The sequence below is a fragment of the Thermobia domestica genome, chromosome 10, assembly GCF_964235325.1.
Source record: "Thermobia domestica chromosome 10, izTheDome1.hap1.1, whole genome shotgun sequence".
NCBI classification, from domain to species: Eukaryota; Metazoa; Arthropoda; class Insecta; order Zygentoma; family Lepismatidae; genus Thermobia; species Thermobia domestica.
The window spans coordinates 41,329,718-41,352,200 of record NC_137463.1 but is presented as its reverse complement, the minus strand read 5'-3'; positions in this window follow the sequence as shown (position 1 = coordinate 41,352,200).

The following is a 22,483-nucleotide window of genomic DNA, read 5'->3' as shown; positions in this document are numbered from 1 at the left end:
AAAAATGAGAATTAATTTAATGTTCATAAATAATTTCTTCCCTATTATGGCAAAACAAAATTCTAGAAGGAAAAGAATGGCCGGATATACCTTCTGGCACTGACGTTTACAAGGATGATTTTATTTCCTTTAGGAATACTAAAAATATATTCAAATGTATTCAAAAAAAAAAAGTAGTTCTACTTTGTTTTGTTCCTGTTTTCAAACTTCTGGCTTTATTTTTCTGTGGTTCCCAACTTCTTTTTTTCATCTTTGGTATCTCTCGTTAAATATTTTTCGCAGACTGTTCCCTCATCTGGAACATTTTTATTTAACAATTAATTTTGTAGACTTAATTATACTTACCCTCAAACAATATAAATTAACGTTTCTGATAAACTTAATGAAGAATCAAAGTATGCACTAACCAAATCTAATTATACATTGTTATCTTGATTTAATTGAAATCCCAACTATCTTTATTCTTAGACTTTCTTTCCTCTTAAATTATATTTCCACGTATCTACATATACATCGTTAGACGTAACAGCGTATTAAACCAATAAATATACAGCTTCTTCGAGATTGTCAACTTTAAATCAAACCCTAGTAGCAGAGACAAGTTGCAAACCGCTTGTTGTAAGCTTGAATTGCAAGTCGGCCAAGCTTGCATCCAGCTTGATTGGAAAACGTGCAAGCATGACTAGTGTTGTAAATAGAAAAAAAACCGTTCGTTTTTTTTCAGAAATGTACGTTTTTTTTAGAAAAAAAACATTGCCTCTCGTTTTTTTTCTAAATTTCGTTTTTTTTCAAATAGGCATTTGTAATGTATCGTACGTCATTTAAGTCTGAAGTATTTTTATGTAGGTGTAATTACCATAAAATGCAACATAATTTAAACACTAGAAACTGATACGGTACAAATATTTTACAATTTATATGAGTAGTGTACCTACTAAGAATCCGGGTTTCTGTACTGTTTCACCAATATCAACGAAGAAATAAAAGTAGAAATGAACATTTTTTTTTTCGCGAAAGTAGGCCTTTAATAAGTACGAAAATAATATAACGAACAGTATAAAACGCAAATAACTTGTCTAAAGGTAAAAACTAAAACTAATTTGCCTACTAATATTTTTCTGAATATCATATATAAATAATTTGTCGACTTGATATATGATATGCATTGCTGGCTCTATCATATGTGCATTTCCACGGGGCTGCAATATCTGTCATAAGTATTTTATTTAAAATAAATATTTCTTGATGGAGACAGACTTCATGATCATGGTAGCTAAATTTACTAAGCTGACCTTCTATTTGAATACTACATTCATAAATTATGTTTAGGTCTCATTAGTTTAAGTCTCATGATCCGTGCTAAAGCAAATGGTAAAATAAATCCCAGAATAAACTGCTTGATTGTTGTCAAATACAGGAACTCAATTCTCGAATGCCTGTCCTCTTTGGTTAGTTAGCAGAGCTTCTCTTGTCTTTGTCGCAAATAGGATCGTTATCATTGAAGGTGGAAACACTTAAAAAAAAAAAAAAAAACAAGAGATGTAGAAGGAAAATCAAGAAGTAAAGGTAAAAGAGCTAGTTGCACTATAATTGCAAACTGATATGTTGAAATTGAAACTCGATATTGAATTCTATATAATGGATTACCATCTTTCAGATGTATTTGCTTTATCTTTCACTAACATAATAGATTAATATTTAAATTTAAAAAAAAAAACAGACACAACAATATTGTATTTGTAGTAAGTATATAAGCCTTTCTGAGTGCGGGTGTAGTTTCCCTCCCTTTCGTTGTTCATGCTGGAGTAGCATACTTAAAATCGTGACTTTTAAGATTTGTTCTTTCTGGAGAAAGAGGGAGGCGGCAAATTACATCATTGCGCGGGCGACAAATTGCCTAGGGCAGGTCCGATGATATGTACACTCATGTCCAAAATGATTGTCGCATATCTATAACTGTCTTCTTGTAAGAATATAATTTGATAATGATTTTGCAGGGTACTTTTAATACTGATGCTGTGTGTATAATCTGAAAATGTATATTTATGATAAATTTCAAAGGAAAAGAATTATAAATACGAAAATGAGAAAGAGTAAAAGAAAATGTTGCTAAATGGACAAGAAAGTTTTATTTTCGTTTTATTGTTCTTATTTACTGCTGTTTTGACATGAAATTTTCCACATACATGTCTTTTCCGATTATACACATACTAACATTATAAGAAATACCAGGCGGATTCGTTATCAAATTATATTCCTAGAACAACATATTTATAGACATGGAACAATAATTTTGGACATGAGTGTACATACAAGACATGAATATAGGATAACATAATTTGAAGTAATGCAGGGTGTTTTAAAATGAATATTAGGGTTTTGAAACTTTATAGTATCTATTACAATTAACTTACAATTATAAGTATTATCAAATAAAAGAGCAACTCAAACAGTTTTGTACACACGCATACCATGCATTGTTTCCTCTGTCTGCCGTTAGAAAGAGCAAGTAGCAAAGATGGAGACTAGAGACCAGACAGCTTTGTGTGTTTTAACCTTGCAAAGACTGAATCTGTAGTTACAGTGCAACCGTCTTTATGAATTGAATGTTTTGTGCCATATGGCAGAAAGTTTATGGGCCTTTCTCACCTATTGACTCAATGTGTGCCATGTGACGAATGAAGCTCACATCGAACACTTGAAGCAAAAACTGTTTGAGGTGTTCTTTTATTTGATGTATTTATAATTGTGCGTAAAATGTAATAAGTACTACGAAGACTTATTTCCCCGATATTCATTTTGAAACACCCTGAATTTCTCAGCATCAGTATTGGAAGTAAGATGTAAAAAGGAGAGATTATGATTGTTTACAACAACGATATTATTATTAGTCAAGACTATAATTACTACAACAACACAAGTTAGTAGTCAAAAAAATGTAATTAAATGTACACTCGTAACGCTTTCGGACCCACATGGCCAAAGTGGCACATACGCGTGTGTCACTTTTTTAATCCGCTCCTGTATGGTCACTAATTAAGATATCGGTATATATTGTTTTGCCAAATATGGTTGGTCCATAGTTTATCATTTTAGTTTCTTCTTCTTCTGTGTGTCGAATTTCCTTCTCAAATTTCACCCGTCAAAAATTCAAGAATTTTCGAATTTTCTATATTACTTTTCCCCTGTAGCTTCATTCGTTGTAGAGAGACCTCCTTAAGACTTGTCAGGTAGATACGTCGGATGGATACCTAATTGTTGACATCAATTGGATGGGCATGCGTGCAGTGTTGCCAACTAAGGAAATTAAAATCTCCTTAAATTTGGGCAAAATCGAAATTTTTGTTATAAACCTACCTATACGTCCCAGTGCAAGTCAACTTACGCCAGTCGAACATTGAACAAACTCGGGTACATATCGTTACAGTGGAGTAATTAGGGGACGCACGAAAAATTCGGATTTAGGTTCTAACTTTTGATTTTCCCTACTTTTCTGTTTATCGAAATATATTTTTGGTAATTAAAAGCATTGTTTCTTAAATATCGCCATGATACTTGTAGGATATATTAGTAATGTACCAGTGTTTATTTTAAGATAGTTTTAGTCTTGTAGCAGTGTTGCCAGCTACGGAAAATTTTAATTCCAGATTTTAGGGGAAAATTACATGTTTTGTCTATTATATTCCTCTTGTTGGCTACATCGGAACAAACGTACCAGTATCTGAAAGTCTTGTCTTTGCCCTTCACAACACACTATAGAAAGTTTCAATACGATAGTTAGGGGAAGTACAGTTGAGGTTTACAGTAGACCTTGTTCTCTAAGTGGAAAGATAATTGATTATTTTACGTAGACTGAAATATTTTTTAATGATCTGCTTACTTTATTGGATATCGTCACAATACTTGTAGGGTATATAATAGGGATACCAAAGCTTCTTTTAAGATAGTTTGTGTGTGTGTCTGTTAGCACTGTTGCCAGCTACAGAAAATTTTAATTTCCGATTTTAGGAGGAAATTTTGGAAAAATTCCCTTTTTGTCTCTATTATTTCCCTCTTGTTGGCTACATTCGAACAAACGTACCACTGTCTGAAAGCCTCGTCCTTAGCCGACACAGCGCACCATAAAAAGTTTCGGTAGAATAATTAGGGGGAGTACAGTTGTGGCTTATAATAAACCATGTTCTGTAAATGGAAGAAAATTGTGCATTTCTTAGTTAGAATGAGTTTTTTTTTTTTTTAAATTTCATGTTTACTTTGTTAGATATCGCAATGATACTTGTAGGATACATTCTTAGGGTACCAAGGTTTACAATCAGATAGTTTACGTATGTTTTATGGCAATGTTTCCAGCCAAAACAATTAATTCCCGATTTTAAGTGAAAAATTCGGCAAATTTCCCTTTCCCCTCTATTATTTCCCTCTTGCTCGCTACGTTGGAACAAATGTACCACTATCTGAAAGCCTTCTCTTTAGCCTACAGAACACACCATAAAAAGTTTCAAATAGGATAATTAGAGAAGCTGTAGCTTCGGCATATCTGTTGATTTTTGCTTTTGAGGCGTAAAAAGTGTCAAAATTTCATGTGTATGGAAACAGATTTTTTCTTTCTCTCTTTGAATGGAAGCTAGCGACTTCAGGTTTTCACTGTACCTTGTCAACGCACCAAAGAATCTTTTTAGGTGAGTTAGACCCATATGGCAACAGTGGTGCTAGATACAAAAAATCTTGAATTTCGGTTAGTGACTTTTTGTAAATTTTCACCCCTACATTTCCCTCAGTAATTTCCCACCCGCTCGCAACACTGCAATGTAACGTACACCAAAAAATAGCCACATTCCTTTTCTAAAAAACAAGGTCTTAACCATATCAATAGGGTAAATGGTTTTTGAGGAATACGTCACTAACTGACAAAGTATGAAAACGCCAAAAATGATCTGGGTCCGAAAGGAATAATCACACGATTTTGCTCGTATATGTACAAGGAAACAAACGAATTGTAAGTTACGAGGGCTTCGACCCAAGTTCTATTGATTATTTCAATAATCTTCAACATACATCAATAAATAATAGCTGCCAGAAAAAAAACAGACATTTGAAAAAAAACATGAAAAAGAACGATGTTTTTTATTGAAAAAAAACTTCCCAGAAAAAAAACCGTTTTTTTACAACACTAAGCATGACGCAAGATGGATTCCAGTAACGAAGTTACATGTGGGTAACCTTGCATTCAGTGTTCCGTTCAAGCTTGACGCAAGCATGTGTTGCTGGTGGCAAGTCAATAGCCAATTAACGGCAAGTGATGCTATGACGCTCTGCGAAGGGTCTAAAGCATTGTTTGCAAGTACAACAAAAGGCAGATTGTATGAAAACATGCGTTGAAAGTGCAAACGTCGAAAGCCAAAAGCCGAGAACGAACCAACTTGCCGAAAGCTTTCTCGTTACTAGGGAACTCTTTTCCATTAGTGGTTCTTCAACATAGCCACAAAACTCCCACTAAAAGAGTTGACATATCAAAGAACGAAGACAAGCAGTGTATTATTTGTATTTTCATAGATTTAAAAAAATGGTAATAATAGTGGTAATCGACTAACGGTCTTCTGCAATAGATTCAGGTTGTCAAGAAAATTAGGGATGCGCACGAGTCGAGACATGTCTCGCATCTCGACTCGAATTCGAGTCGAGACAAACTTTCTAAAATTCGAGACGAGTCGAAACAAACGTATTACTCGACTCGAATTTTCGAGTTGAGACTGCTCGTAAAAATCTCGACTCGACTCGAATATCTCGAAAATCGTTCTATAATTTTTAATATTATTTTGAAGAGTATTTACTCAGAAACAACCTTGAAAAAAATCCAGCATTTATTACTTTAGAAAGGTACAGAACGCATAAACTTAATAGTTAATCTTTCAAAATTAAGATTTAATTTTCAGCTCAATTCAGTTAATTAAAACTAATAATTAATGTCGTGTACGTTTGATTGTACTTCATATATAATAATAATAATAATATTTGATTATCTAATTTGTATAAAACTATTATATATAGCTTATATCTAGTTTGTATAAAACTATTGCGATAAAGTGAACTTCATAAATTCTCTGAATGAGCAATTGCCAGTCTATAGTAATTTAGCATAGTTATAATTATTGTGTTTTCGTTCCCATGAACGCAATAGAGCTACATAACTTCTGGATTATTCGCTTCTCCAATTATTTTGAGGCTTTAATGTGTTGCAGCATATCACGAGTTACGGATAATATATAATGTAACATTTGTTGTACATCACATACTAAGATACGAGACTATTTTACATAGTATATTACAATATATGAACTGTTTGGATGCCAAGAACTAGTACAGATATATACCTGCCAGGTTGTAATGGCCCAGAGACTCGATACGAAAATTTCGGAAACTGCAGAATTTGTCGGGTGTTCGAAGAGTGCTGTGATGAGTATCTTCAACAAGTGGCGAAACCAAGCGGAAACGACGTCCAAACGTTGAGGGGTTGGGCGCCTCCCACCTAATTCAGGAGTCGGACGTCGTAGGCTGGGCAGACTGGTAAAATAGGACAGGCAGCGAACTGTGGTGGAACTAACATCAGACTTTAATGCTGGACAAAGCACAAGTGTGTCTGAACACACAGTGCACCGAACACTCCTAACGATGGGCCTCCGCAGCCAACGACCGATGCACGTGCGAATATTAACACCACGACATCGGCAACTACGACTGAAATGAACACGTGACCATCGCCACTGGACCTTGACGCAGTAGCAGAGTGTTGCATTGTCTGATGAATCCCGATAGTTTCTTCAACATGACAATGGGAGGGTGCAAATGCGTCGTGTTCCAAGGGAACAGCTCCTTGACACCTGTACTGCGGGACGGAGACAAGCTGGCGGCGGCTTAATTATGTTCTGGGAAATATTCACGTGAGCATCCATGTGTCTAGTGGAGCTCGAGCAAGGCACCATGACGGCCGAGGCGTATTGCACACTGCTTGCAGACTACCTACAACCCTTCACGACCACCATGTTTCCCAACGGTAGTGGAATTTTTCGACGAAATAATGCACCAAGTTACAAGGCCAGGAGTGTGATGTAGTTCGAGGAACACGGGGGCGTGTTCCAAGTGATGTGCTGTTCCCCCAAATCGCCGGATCTAAACCCAATCGAACACCATATATTGACAATTAGGTAAGTAGTCATAATGTTCTGGCTGATGTGTACGTATATTTTAACTCGTATATTTTGTCTCGACTCGAATTTCGAGACAGAGGTATATTTTCGAGTCGAAACAACACTTTCTCGAGACGAGTCGAGACAGGCTTAAATCTCGACTCGACTCGACTCGTGCGCATCTCTAAAGAAAATGTATCATCACTATCCACAAGGCTCTTCCAACACCGGAAAAAGTTGAAATATATTACTACTTTTGGTTTCTATACTGATTTCAGTAGAGCAAAAACAGTACGAGGAGTATAGAAGGCTCAATTTGACTTTTAGCTAGCTCTAATTTGAATGCAAGTCACTGGTAGAAGTGTGTGTTCCACACCACACAAAACACAAATATTCACTCACTCAACTTTCACATGTTAACGACATGACACAAGTACTTACATTTTTGCGGAACCGTATACGACGTAAACAAAGTTGTTGAATTGCTCTCCTGCTTCCTACACGATAGCGCACTTCATTTCTCTGCGATATATATATATATATATATATATATATATATATATATATATATATTTGGTCTAGGAATTAATTCGTGCGGTTGGTACGCACACATTGAAGCTGTAGTACAAACACAAAATACATAAATACCTTAAGAAAAATATTGTCCATCGCTAGCCACCACTTTCGCCCATCTGTCAGGCAATGTACGGATTCCGTGGCGAAAGAAGTCCTCATCCTTGGAAGCGATCCAGTCAGAGACCCATGTTTCGATATCTTCTGAAGAAGTAAACCGCTGTCCAATCAAATCGTTGTTCATGCAATCGAACAAGTAGTAGTCCGAAGGAGCAACGTCTGGTGAATACGGCGGGTGGGGTAAAACTTCCCATCCGACATTTTCTAAATAGGTTTTGACCGGTTTTGCGACATGTGGGCGAGCGTTATCATGTTGAACAATAAGTTTATCCTGTCTGTTCTCCCATTCTGGTCGTTTTCTGGCCAGAGCTTGCTTCAAACGCATTAATTGTCGTCGATAACGTTCTCCATTCATAGTTTCACCTGGTTGCAGCAGCTCATAGTACACCACACCTTTCATATCCCACCATATGCACAGCATAACCTTTGCACAGTGAATATCTCGTTTTGGTTGTGATGGACCTGGTTCACCTGGTTTCACCCAGGCCTTTTTTCGTTTAGGGTTCTCGTAATGGATCCACTTCTCATCACCTGTAATAATTCGATGTAGAAACCCCTTTCTGCTCTGTCGTTGAAGTAGCAATTCGCAAATGGTTTTTCGTCTTTCAACGTCTCTGTCTTTCAATTCATGTGGAACCCAATGTGACATCTTTGGAATCATTCCCATGGCTTTCAAGCGTTTGGAGACTGTTGTTTGATCAACGCCTAATGCTGCTGCAAGTTGTTCCTGCGTTTGACACGAATCCTGCTCGAGCAATGCTGTCAATTCTTCGTCTTGAAATTTTTTTGGCTGTCCAGCTCGCTCTTGGTCTGCCAAGCCGAAATTACCACTTCTAAACCGTGCAAACCACTTCTGACACGTTCGCTCAGTTAGAGCATGGTCACCATACACTTCCACCAAAATACGATGACTTTCAGTCGCACTCTTCTGTATGTTAAAGTAATGCAGCAGGACACCCCGCAAAAACACTTTATCAGGCACAAATTGCGCCATGTTCACTTAACTACAAACTGGTGTTGTTGACGCTTTAATCCACTGCCCTATACTACGAACGATACGCGATGACAGGGGTTTGCAACACATGTGTGGATACACGGAACTGTGGGACGCTCCGTTCGTTGCGCCATCTCTTGTCCACCCGCATGAATTAATTCCTAGACCAAATATATATATATATATTTAACACGATGGTTGACAGCACAATATCCAGACCTTCCACTAGATCGAAACCAAAATAAGGATTTCAAGTCCTTTCCCAAACTAAATCGCATAATGCTCTCTGTTCACCATGTTTTTCAGTAGATGTATTTCCGTTCCGTCTTGGTGTGTCTGTGTTTAACTTTTTTTTTTTTTAGCTGCTTGTAAACCTTTTCTTTTAATGGTGATTTTTATTTAGCTTATTTGATTCTCGGTTTAATAAATGAGGAAAAGTTTTTAAAAAAAGAGAGCGAAAGAAGGGGATAGAGAGAAAGAGAATATGTATGACTTCTCTTTTTCGCTCGCAAACACAAGGAAAATATACGAGATGATAGATACTTTATTTGCCTAACATGACAGTTGTAAATGAAACGCAAGGTGAGATGGTGGCAAAAAAAAAAAAAAAAAAAAAAAAAATCAGTAACAGTCAGTGTTTCTGACATCGGTGCACCGACATTGCGCAAATTTTCCCACGCTTATCTGTTGACACAGATAAAGCCTTAATGAGCAGGCAACAAAATTGGAAATTGCGAAAAAAATCTTGTGCAACGTTGCCATCATTACCATAAGTATATCGACTAATAAAAACAGTCACCAAAATGCAAGTCGTTTTAACAAAAAAAAAAAAATACAAAGTAATGGATAACAATAGCATTTTCAGTCATCTATATTATATGTGTGCAATGGCGTCGTTAGAGAGGGTGACTGGGGAATGTGTCCCAGTCATTCATTTTCCGTATCATATCTAACTGTAAGATTAAAACTGTAAGAATATAGTTATTGAAAGCAAATAGTTTTGAAATACTGTAAGGAAAACAAACATATATAAAATAAACAATATATATAAATATTTCTAGAAGTTCTCTTGAAATATCGTGAACAGACGTTCGACCAATCAGAAATAAAGATTTGTCTATATCTTCCAGTTTTGGCCAATCAGAAACAAGCACTTGTATACATATTTCAGGTGTGTCTACCACATATCTTAATAACTATCCTTTCACCTTTCTATAAATGATACTTAGATTTGCATTTGCGTCTTAGTTGTTCTTAGGTGCTGTGAGAAACATTTGTTATATATTACCTAGGTATTATCGTATAAATTGTTACAAGAATGAGTGGTCAGTGTATTAGAGATAAATAGGGCCCCTTGGCAAGAAAGCTCGCCCCCTTGAGTGATGCAGCAACTTATATCTACGTGTACCTCCTACATGCAGTTAGAATTCTAAAGCAGCATGTCGAATGTTGTGTCTCGCCGCGGTTTTCAACGAACTTAAAGAGTTCTGGTTTGGCCAATGGCCACCAATTAATATTGCTACCAAAGTGTTTACCAACTGTTTTATCCTGAAGATATTTACCGGACAGTGTACATTAGAAAGGTTTTGGACCTGAAATTGGTTTGTGGGCCTGAAAAGGGCCTCAGTTCTTTAATTACTGTGTATTTGCTTCACTCCCAGAGAGATAACAAAGCGTTTCCGTTAGCCGACTGTCGGCAAAGCGTGTTCAACGTATATGGCCAGAGCAAATGTTGAAAACATTCTCAAGATGGGTGCTGGTCCCTCCTTTGTTTGGACACGAATGAGGTTCGTGAACTGTACGTTTTGCTGTTTTAATGCATCTCTGATGTTATCTATGTTGGTTGTGGTTGGAACACCTTCTTCAGGAAAGCAATGCATCTCAGCAATTCTTCTCTGCAAAGCTTATTCTTCTCCGTTGTGCACTCTCCCAAATGTCACCAGCAACTGTATGTCAGACCTCCTCAGGTTCTGTTAAAACCCCGAACGAATTGCGGATATAATAAACCAATAATAGAACAAGCCAATGAGGAACGAGAATCACAACGAGCCAATCAGGATCGAGAATTAATCGCAAGTTTTAGTGAGGAGGGTAATATAAACAGGAAGCAATAAACTGGAGAAACATAAGTGAAACTTTCAGAATGGAGTTTACATTGACGAAAACAGAAAAAGGTGTACCTTGTGTATTAATGGGAGGCTTTAAGTATCGTTTCTTTCGCCAAGGAAAAAAAGGCTCAAATTGGAGGTAAGTTAATGTAGTACATAATTTTTGCATGTATATAAGCCTATAGCTTGCTAAGTTATGCAAAGCCTACATTAGTATTTTCAGTAGTCAGCTTGACCTATATTTTAGTAAGTTCTGTAAGCCTATATTAGTATTTATGCTAGTCAATAGGATCCATATATACTTTGTTAAAAGATGTAACACACTATTAGTATTAATGTCGGGAAGTTGGACCTATATTTTGTTAAGTGATGTAACCTATATTAATATTTATGCCATTCAGTTGCTTCTATACTTTGTTAAGTAATGGAAAGTTACATTAATATCCATGTCAGTCAGTTGGGTCTATATTTTGTTAAAATATGTGTCTAGTCCCTATTTTAATATTTATGCCAGGCAATTTGTCCTATACTTTCGTAAGTGAATAAGTAAGCCTGCATTAGTATTTATGTCAGTCAATTGGACCTATACTTTGTTAAAAGGTGATGGAAGATATAACATTTTTGCCAGTGAAATAGTGAATACATTTTTCTTTAAATAGTAAGTTTAGAACACGTGATACGATTTAATTATTATTTCCTTTCTTTCAGATGTACTAAGAAAAGCTGTAATGCTAGTATAACAATGGATGAAAATACAAGTGAAGTTTTAGAAAGGAAAGATATTCATAATCATTGTGAAGATGAAGATGGTGTTCAACGGCATTTTCTTAGAGAGAATTGTAAGCGACGAGCCACTGAACAATTGAACGAGAAGCCAAATAAAATTATAAGGCAGGAAGTTTCAAAATTGGAACATCATGACACACTTGATCATAAAGAAATTAAAAGATGCCGAGACGTTATTTATAAAAATCGAAGAAAGGTGACTCCTCGTCTACCCAGAAACACCGTAGAGGCTATACAGCAAATGGTTCAGAAGCAGGATGATATAGCAATTGACGGAGAAAGATTCATCTTTGTTGATGATGAAGCTAATATAATTCTTTTCACGTGTAAGAAAAATATCGAGTAAGTATAATTTCATTTATAACCATTAACTTTGAAATGAGTTTCATTTACAGCATCAAGAAGTAGAATAGGAAGTAGTTGCTTGAACAGAAAAGTTCCTTTTTCCGTCTTATTTCCAAATTATAGTAAAATAGTTTTTTTTTTTTTTTTTGATTCTCACAAAATATATCGTAACATAGCATTTCACCTAACGATATGACACTACAGTCTTGTTTACTATTTTCTTTTCTGACACTAATCTTATTTTCTTTTCAGTTTTCTGTGTGAGTTCAGCGGGTTAGAAGTATTTGCAGATGGAACTTTCACTTATGCTCCTAAGCATTTCACACAGTTATATACAATACATGCATATAAAAATGGATATTATCTACCTCTATGTTTTGCATTTTTGCCGAAGAAAGACAAGAATACGTATGTGGCCATGTGGAAGATGATAAGAAACTTAGACAGTAGATTCGACTTGAAAATCATTTACGTTGATTTTGAAACAGCTGCTCACGAAGCCATCAAGAATGTGTTTCCAAATTGTGACATTCGTGGCTGCAGATTCCATTTGGGACAAACATGGTGGCGGAGGATTCAAGCCGACAATGATCTGCGACAAGCATATATGGATCCAAAATCTGAACTAGGTATTATTGATATTATTATGGTCTATTATTCTTTATTATTAATTTAATAATACCATGTGGACTTTGTTTTGTTATATATTAATACAGAATACAGTTGAAAATAGAATCTTATTCTGTTTGACTGAAGAATCTTAATTCAGTCACCATTCTTAAAAGCAAATAAACTGCTGTTCTAATAATGTACGAAATGAAGAAATTATAAAGCCAACAGTAAGATCCATCAATTTCACTACTTTCCCAATGCTTGCTTATTCTAACAAATTATTATTATTATTATTATTATTATTATTATTATTATTATTATTATTATTATTATTATTATTATTATTGCTTTTCTTACAGGTTCATGGATAAAGGCATTTTTTGGGTTGCCATATTTACATCCAACAGAAGTATCAGATGCCTTTACTCAACTAATATCAATGACGCCGGATGATACAGGGCATAAATTTTCCGATTACGTCCTAGAAAACTACATAGAAGACGGTTGCAAGTAAGTAGCTTCCTTTTGAATTTCATCTATAGTAGCACATGCTTCAATAACTCTTAATACTGCAAAAACTGTTGTCCTAGTTTGAACACAACATTAATGGTTGTGCTGATATGGTATTTTCTCTCAATGCAACTTAATTATAGTGAAATTTTCTTCTGTCTTCATGTAAGACGTAGATTAAAATGCAGGTTTTGATAGTTGTAAACAAATTACGGACCAAGACTATAAATATTTCTTGAATCTAGTGTTATAAATGTTTTAGTGTTTTATATAAATTGTCAATAATTGTGTGCATGAACTAAGGATCTTTTTATTTTATTAATTTTAGGTATCCACCTGTCATGTGGGCGTCTATACCATCCACGATGCGTCGGACGACAAATGGACCAGAAGCTTTTCACAGACATTATAATAGTCAATTTTACTTCCCTGCTCCTGATATTCATACGGTGATTTCTGCTTTGTTAGAGATCCAAACGGAAACTGCCATGAAAATAACGTCCATATTAAAAGGAATTTCAAAGGCCCAAAGACCAGCAGAAGTCAAAAGGAGCGAGTTTGTCATGAGGAAGTATGCTGAGTTCAGGAATTCGCAGAGAAACTATGAGAAGGCACGTATGACATTTTTAAAAGCTGTAGGATTTAAATTTCAAGCATTCAAACTGTAAAATGAAATTTTCTGTAAATAAGTATGTTGCTTTGTAAATATTAGAATGCAATAAAATATATCTCATAAAGGAATAGCTTTATACATTTCATTTCGATGCAAAATTTCACACAATTCCTTAAATCCTGTTGTTGGCAACGTCGCGGCGGAAATTTGCGCAATTTCAGCACTTTCTGCTCCTCGTTAATAAGACATAAATTACTTAGATTATCAACGATCTAATCTTTAGAAAAATTTGCGCAATGTCATTGCACCCTTCTGACATTTTATTCTCATATCTCTCCCCTCCTCCTTTCCTTGACCGCACTTAACAGCATTTATATTTACATCATATATATATCTAGAATATCCAATGTCTGTGGATTTGTATAAAAGTGAAAGAAAAAAATAGAAGGCAGAATCACAACTGAATTGTTGGCACGAGAAACGAATAATTGTAGCATGAAAATAAATCGCATTATACTTCAGCACTTTCCAAACTTTTTTTTTATTTTTTTATTTTTTATTTTTAGACTGGCGATAGAATTTAATAAACTGCCATGACATTATGACATACTATGGTCAGGTTGTATTAGAAATCAGCATTCCTGCTACCCTTAACTGGTAAAGTCTGTCTCAAAAATTGATTTTAACGTTATTAAGGGCTTCATGCTAAATACATAAATAAATAAATTAATTAAAATAACGTGTCGTATAAAGTCGGGATAAGTATATATATATACCTTCCGAATAGCATAAAATCATTTTTAAATTCTAAAATTTCACGACATGTCTATCGGAAAAAGTCTACTATACAATATCACAAATGCATCTTTGGTGTGAGCGGTTCCGGGTTCGATTCCCGGTGGCGACTCGGTCGAAAATATGTAAAGACTTTTTTCAGGCCAGCCATCTTGAGTGAGTATTCTCTGGGTTTCCCTCAGTCACACCAGGTAAATGCCGGGATATTACAGGTTCCACGTCGATTCCTTTCTTCCTTTCCCTTCCTCAAATAGTGTCATCGCCGAGGGACGTCATCCCTCATATGCCACGGACTAACATGGTCATCAGATGCTGATAGCCCAGAAATCTAATTCCGAATCCTAACAATATCGCAAATAGAAATCAGCTTAATAAACTATCATAAGTGATTATGAATTTTCCCTTACCGTTAGGTTTTAAAATCCAAATGAGTTCTCATAAGACCACTCTTTATACGGTTTCACGATAAGAAATAGGATTGTCTGATTGATTAGATTTTTAACGTAAAATTCAAACCAGTCAGGTTTATATTCGACGCAGACACGTCACTAGAAATTAAAAGCAAGAGCCGTTAGACATTAGTCCACAAAGGGGCAAAGGTACCCAAGATGTTAGGGCGAGTGTTATACCCATAAGATTGGACCCTTAAAGGATCATAATTTTTCATTAAAAATAATATATTCAAATTTTAAAATAGTAAATTTGGGTCTATATATAAACATACATAGATAGATATAGCGGAAGAACGGTAATTTGATGGTCACAATGGTAAATTTACAGGTAAGAGTGATAAATTTGGGGGAAGAATAGTAAATTTGGGGGACATTGGTAAATTTGGGTAAAAAAATATAAAGGAGTGAATGTTAAATTGAGAAAAGAATGGTAAATTTGGGAGAAGAATTGTAAAATTGGGGAAGAATGGTAAATCTGGGGTAAAAATTCAAATTTGGGGGAAGAATTGTAAATTTCGAGGAGAATGGTAAATTTGGGGATAAGAATGGTAAATTTGAAGGTAAGAATGGCAAATTTGAAGGAAGAATGGAAAATTTGTGGGACATTGGTAAATTTGGGGTAAGAATGCAAATTTGGGGGAAGAATTGGAAATTTCGGAAAGAGTGGTGAATTTGGGAATAAGAATGGTAAATTTGGAGGTAAGAATGATAAATTTGAAGGAAGAATGCTAAATTTACTGGACATTGGTAAATTTGCGGTAAGAATGCAAATTTGGGAAAAGAATTGCAAATTTGGGGAAGAATGGAAAATTTGGGAGTAAGAATGTTAAATTTCGGAGAAGGATTGAAAATTTGTGGAAAAATGGTAAATTTCCGGGGGAGAATCGAAAATTTGAGGAGATTGGTATAGTTTAATTAAGAATAGTCATTTGGTATGAAGAATAATCTATTTGGAAGGAGAGAATTTAAAATTTGGGGAAAGAATTGTAAATTTAGTGGCAATGCGTCTAAGCGTTGACGGGATAGACATCTCTGCCAAGGAGTATTATAAGAAATACAGAAAACCGTAGGACAGGTTATTACTGTTGCGTAAAATACTATGTTGAAATTAAATGTATTTATTTGACAGTGATGCATAGGGTGAAATCAGTTTTTTTAATAGAACAATTTCGAAATATTAATGTGAAAACGGTCAATGAACTTTTTCTTTTAATCGAATACGTAAGAATGTTGCATGGCTTAACAGGAATTTTCACAATGAATAAGTATCAAAAAAAAACTTTGACCTTGGTATCAGAGTACAATGATCCCTCTGCGCTGGCGTAGTGGTCAGCTTACGCCTGTGATACACGAGTCATGGGTTCGATTTCCGGTGGAAGACCATTTCAACTCATTACGCTAGTTCGGTTTTCACTTAGAGATCCCTCGTGACTAAGCAGTTAGTGTATGCGCCTTTGGCGTGGTAAACACGGGTTCTATTTCCCGCCGGAGCTTATTTCGTTCGGATCACCCGTTAAACTGTAGGTCCACGTCTCATATAGCCTCACACCATGTGAAGTAGTTTGGTTAAAATATTGAAAAGTAATTGTTTGGTATGTAACCTGCATAACGTCTACGTACAGTAGGGTTGCATAGCCTCAAGTGGCCATTTATCTACATATAATAACCTCCTATCGGTATAATGGATTGCCATACCTTCGGATAAATTGGATTAATCGCCTCCATCAACAAACTCGATTTCTAAATTTTGATCTCCAACAACCTGTCCAAAATTAATGGTGATCCATCGAGTGGTTCTTAAGATTTTTTTCCCGGGCTAACGGATACACGAATAGACATGGTAAACAAAACATTTGTATATATAGTGGAGTATTAATCTGGAAATCACTCCTGCTATCTCTATGAAAATCGTATTTGAACAAGCAATAGTTTTGCGTGAGTAAATACATAATGAAACGATATAATGGAGAACTGCATATATAAATTATAGACAGATTACTAACTTCATTTTTCAAATTATAGACATCGTAATCCCCAGTTATCACTCCAGAAGATTTTCTTCTAAGGGTGAGGGAGGTGAAACCAGTAAAAAAAATACTGCTAACATAGGTTCAATGCGATCGCAGAATTATTTCAGCGGGATTTTCGTACCTCCAAGCAAAATCTCCCCCTGGGCCAGGGGCGAATCCAGGGGGGTGATCGGGGCGATTGTCCCCCCAGAAGAGGAAACTTTTTTAATTTTATATATAAATGAAACCCATCCCCGAGTTTGACGCTCTTAAAAATAGCTCTAAGTACCAGTATTACAACCCACCGTCCCCCAGAAGTCCGTCCTGGATCCGCCCTGCCCTGGGCTCCCTCTAAAAGAATGGTTCTCAATCTTTTTTGACTGACGACACACTTTACACTGAATGTCCAAGACAACGTGACACAATTGTTTGATATTTTTATTGATAATAATAATTATTATTATTATTATAGCGTGACCCTACGTTTTAATAATGTAATGACCAGAGCCCGGATGTTGTTGACCTAAAATTTTCTAAAGAGTGACCTATAAAATGACACTAAAATTCCTGTAAAATGACCCTAAAAATCACAAAAATTGACCTTAAAAGTTGCGTTTTCTTAAACGTTTATTTCGTTAAACATTGACATTTTTTAAATATCCATTGGAGTTTTAGTTAACATTTCTCACTCATATTCCAAAAGTATTGTTTCACTTAGTTCCAGTCCATTGATCATTTATTTCTATTGATCAGTCCATTGTACGGCATTGTATGTATTGAAAGCGTCAATTCACTCCCGAGTTAAAGCTAGGAAGAACTCTTAAACAATAAAAATTCGCAAGTGTAAACTACATGAGAATAATAGATAAAAACCCTGTTTCAAATATTTGTACTGCTTCTAATCCATTTTTAGTTATTCACGTGATCACATCCTTTGTGGTCAACAATCCAAAACTATCTGTTTGGCCACCTACCAACCCCCACCTTTCGTCAACCAACTACAGCTTAGCTTTTATTAGCTTGTTAAGAATACAGTTTTCCACCCCAACAGTCAGGAAGCAAGAAAAGAGATTATTCAACTTCGTCTTTTCCACATTCGTAAACCGTGTTCATTTAAAGATTTCCTTATGTAGAAGAAAAAGAATAAAAAGACCATAAGTAACTTGAAAGTTACCTTAAAATATTAAAAAATGACCTGAAATTTCAAAACAGCAAAAAGTGACCAAAAGTTGACCCTAAAAACTATATTTTTAGAACCTGGAGTTGATGGATAACGTTTTCATTTGAACTTGCCTTGTCCTATGCGTAACAGAAAAAAGTTGACTTGTCAACAAGATCCGGGCCCTGGTAATGACTGTATGTAATACTGACCATTATTGCTGCCGCTGGAGACGTTAACTGGTACACTCTGCCTCAAAGTTGATTTTAACTAATTATTGTTAAATTCTTCGGGCCTTATACAGAGTCGTTCTGACGCGTGATTAGTACCATACTAAAGGGTTCTACTAACATGCTTCCTGTAGTAGTCAGGCTCTTAGTATGACTCTAATCATACGTCAAAACGACTCTGAATAAGGCGGTTTATGTCCAAAATTTCGCGACACACCTTAGGGAACTGCGTGACACACCAATGTATCGCGCCACACTACGGTTGAGAACTGCTGCCCTAAAATCATGATTGACAATCAGAGTCGTTATAAAAAACATTGCCATTAATTGCTAGAAATTGAAAAAAAAAACTTCTATCCAGTATGGTTATCCGATAATGTCTTGGTCCTGATGTTAAAATTGCTCTCTTCAATATTGACTGTGTGGTCCAGAGATCGATTCCCGGTAGAAGAGAACATTGAATGCAGTATAGTTGTTCATACTCCACCTTAAAACTGTAGTTTCACGTCTCAAATAGCCTACGTGTTAAAAGGAAGTTAAACTTGAAGAATTAAACAAACCACTATCTTCAATCTTTCCCTTTCGTTCCGTCTGCCATACCTTCTTTTAGAACAATACAACATCTTTTCAAATAATGTCCTGAACAGTTTTTTTTTGTCTCTTTTTATATTTTGCTTCAGTACCATTTCGTTTCCATTGTACCTAGTTGATTTACTCGGTTCTTCTTTACATCTACATTTCAAAAATTTATTTCATGTACATCTACATTTCAAAAATTTATTTCATGAATTTTATCAGTTTTCATCACATTTTGCTGTGTCCACATGTTTGCTCAATAGCCGTACAATGCCCTACATGAAAGGTTTTAGAAATCTTTTTTTTTTTTTTCAGGCTATTACTTAATGTGTTTCTAGTCTTATTTTGGTACTTCCATCATTGCTTTTATTTAAGGTACAGAAATTCAAAATCACAAAATTTGTCTTGTAAACCTTGTTAACGAGAATAAAGAGACAAATATTTGAAATGTTTGCGGCTGATAATAAAGTACTGTATAAACAAAAGATCTCCGGCAAGATTCATTTTCTGTTGTCTCTAGGTTGCGCTAAATTTAATAAGAAGTAACGTATCTTAATTTTTTACTCAATAATCTTGGCTCTTGAACAGGAATCTATAGTATTACTACGAATTTTATCAGTTTTCGTCAAATTTTGATTTGTTAGAACAGGCTTTCTCAACCCATACTACGATCGCTTGCCAGCAACACACGTACGTAGTTTCCAATTTCTAAAAAGTTTTTTTTTTTTTTTTTTTTTTTGACACGCTAGTGAAGCGTAGTGAAACCACACCAAGTTCAAATTTCACACCAGTCTTCAACGCTATTGTAGTTAAGTTTTTGACTCTTGCTACTTATCGCTAGTAAAACCTAGAGAAATCACACCAGGCTGAAGTTTCACACTAACACCTCCATTTTAAATTTATTTCAATGTCAATTTTTCTTTTTCCTTCTTTTCTTTTTTGTATTTGTATTTTTCTTGTAATTTAATATGCACTTTCCCACCAACTTTGTTTCTTTTATACCAATTATTTTTTTAAAAAAAATAATTTATCTCTTTGTTTAATATTCTACGATGTATTTGTTAATACATATGGGAATAAAAATAAATCTATCAAAATAAGAAATTCAGAAATTTAATTAGTAATTTGTGTCAACATACATTTGTAAATAAACCATGTTTACTCCATAATATGGGTTTTTGGAAGGTCGTGCAGCTTGGTGTTCGTAGCAAGCAATGAAATTGCCACTAGTGATTAGTCCTTTCTGAACATGGTGATGAGATTGGGTATTAATCTGTTGAAGAAAAGATACTTACCGAGATGTGGAATTGTTTTTGGATAAATTTGAATATTAATAACTAGAGTCCGGATTTTTATGTAATATCAACCGCCTAAATAGATACATAAATACTTAACAAAAATCGTTTAAAAATGTAAGAAATATGTAATCTTATACAAGAATTTTCACAAACTTATTTCTTGCAACTACTGGTCAAAAAATGATAAAAATTAAATGTTAACAATTACAATTACAAGAATAAATAACATGTACATAAACAGAAGAATCCTAAAGCAAATCACATAGTAGAGATAACTTTATATACAAATCAAATTTCTTCTTCTTCTAGCATAGAAATTCAGAATAACCTTTAGAATATATTTTTCTGCTACTAGATTCTAATTGCACTTATCTTTTCATCTCCCTTGCGACCCTCATATATTTCTTTCCAGATCCCCCGTTAAGGGTCTCGTCCCTCAGGTTGAGAAACCACGAGTTAGAAAATGTGTGGATTATGGATTTATCTTCATTATATATATATATATATATATATATATATATATATATATATATATATATATATATATATATATATATATATATATATATATATACATGTATATATAATCGTGATACTTGCTAATAAATGTTAAATAACTTGACTTTTGAGGATTTAAAATATCGTCAAACATTAGCTTGGGAGGGACTACGGAAATTCCACTAGTATTTTTTGATCTCTGAATTTATGTTAAACTTCTGAAGATGACTTCAACTTTCGCCTATTTAAGATTCGCCTAATAATTTCAAGCAATGGAATTTACAGATGTTAACTTAAGAGAAAGTGTAGACAAATCTTGAAAATGTTTAAATGCATGAAAATACATAAGGAAACATGTATGATGTTATACTGTTTTTACATGAAGTTTCAGGAAGTAGCGTGTCTTTGTCTCTGTTCCAGAAAGGAAGGAAACTTGTTAGAAACTACTCAATAGATAGACAGTTGATTGCAATAGGATGTGAGTATATTCATGAAATCTACTACGAATCCTGAAGAACTAGTTAAAGTGGGATAACTTTTCCAGTTATACTTTTATGCATGGCATGTTTGTGACGAATTTTGATTTTCGAGTTTTGCGGCTTAGTCGTTTAAAACTTTCCTCAACCTAACCTATCCAACCTTACTTCTTTTTTTCAAGGCAAATCTATTTCTAAACATTTCTTCAAACCTTACTTCCCGGCATTTTCAGCTCTAGCACCGAAAGTTCACGACGAAGACGCCTATGGATACAATTTTAATAGTCCGAACTTACTTAAAAAAAAAAAAAAAATCACTTAACCTAACATAAAATTGAATATCTCCGTTATTAATTGAGATACATCAAATGATTCTGGTTGCGTTTGAAAGCTATTAGAATGCTCTATAACGTTTGTTTCAGGCTGTTTTTCCTTAAACATAGCCGTTTTAAAGTTACTTGGCATAAAAGTTTAAAAAGTAATGTGAAAATTATCATATCTGTAGTTTGAGCGGCTATATTTAGAAATGGCGCCAATGGTAGACAAATTTTTATAATTACAATAAAAGACCAATATGTTTTCTGGTAAATAAAAGAAGAACAAAGCTTTTATTTTGAATAGTAAGGAAGTTATTTAATTTTAAATTTGGTAAGTTGAAATTCGTTGGCGGCCATATTGATGACGCCATAGAAAAAATCTACCCGGAATTCAGAATGTCTACCCAAGTTTTTTTTTTACTCGTTTTCGATGATAGATACCGGATCCGGAGAGAACAGTTATCAGACATGCTGTTCCTACGGGACCTATGGCCAAGGCCTGGACTATATCCTTAAAACTCGTTTCAACATTTTTCACCTGAAGCAGCAGTAGGCCTGATCAACCGATCCGTATCGTTTATGTCCCAACAATGTACCGAGCCAGGCATGAGTTAATTTTTGTCTGTTATGTACTATAAATTATTTCTATCGTTTATAAAAAACTGAATTTATGCTTAAATAATATTTTCTTTATAGATTATTTTGCTAAATAAGTTTAGAAAAACTTCCATATAATGCCTCACTGTTCTTAAATGTACCATATTTTTCATGTATCAATTGTAATTATGGCATGTTGATCTATTTTCTTTTACTTATATAGATATTATG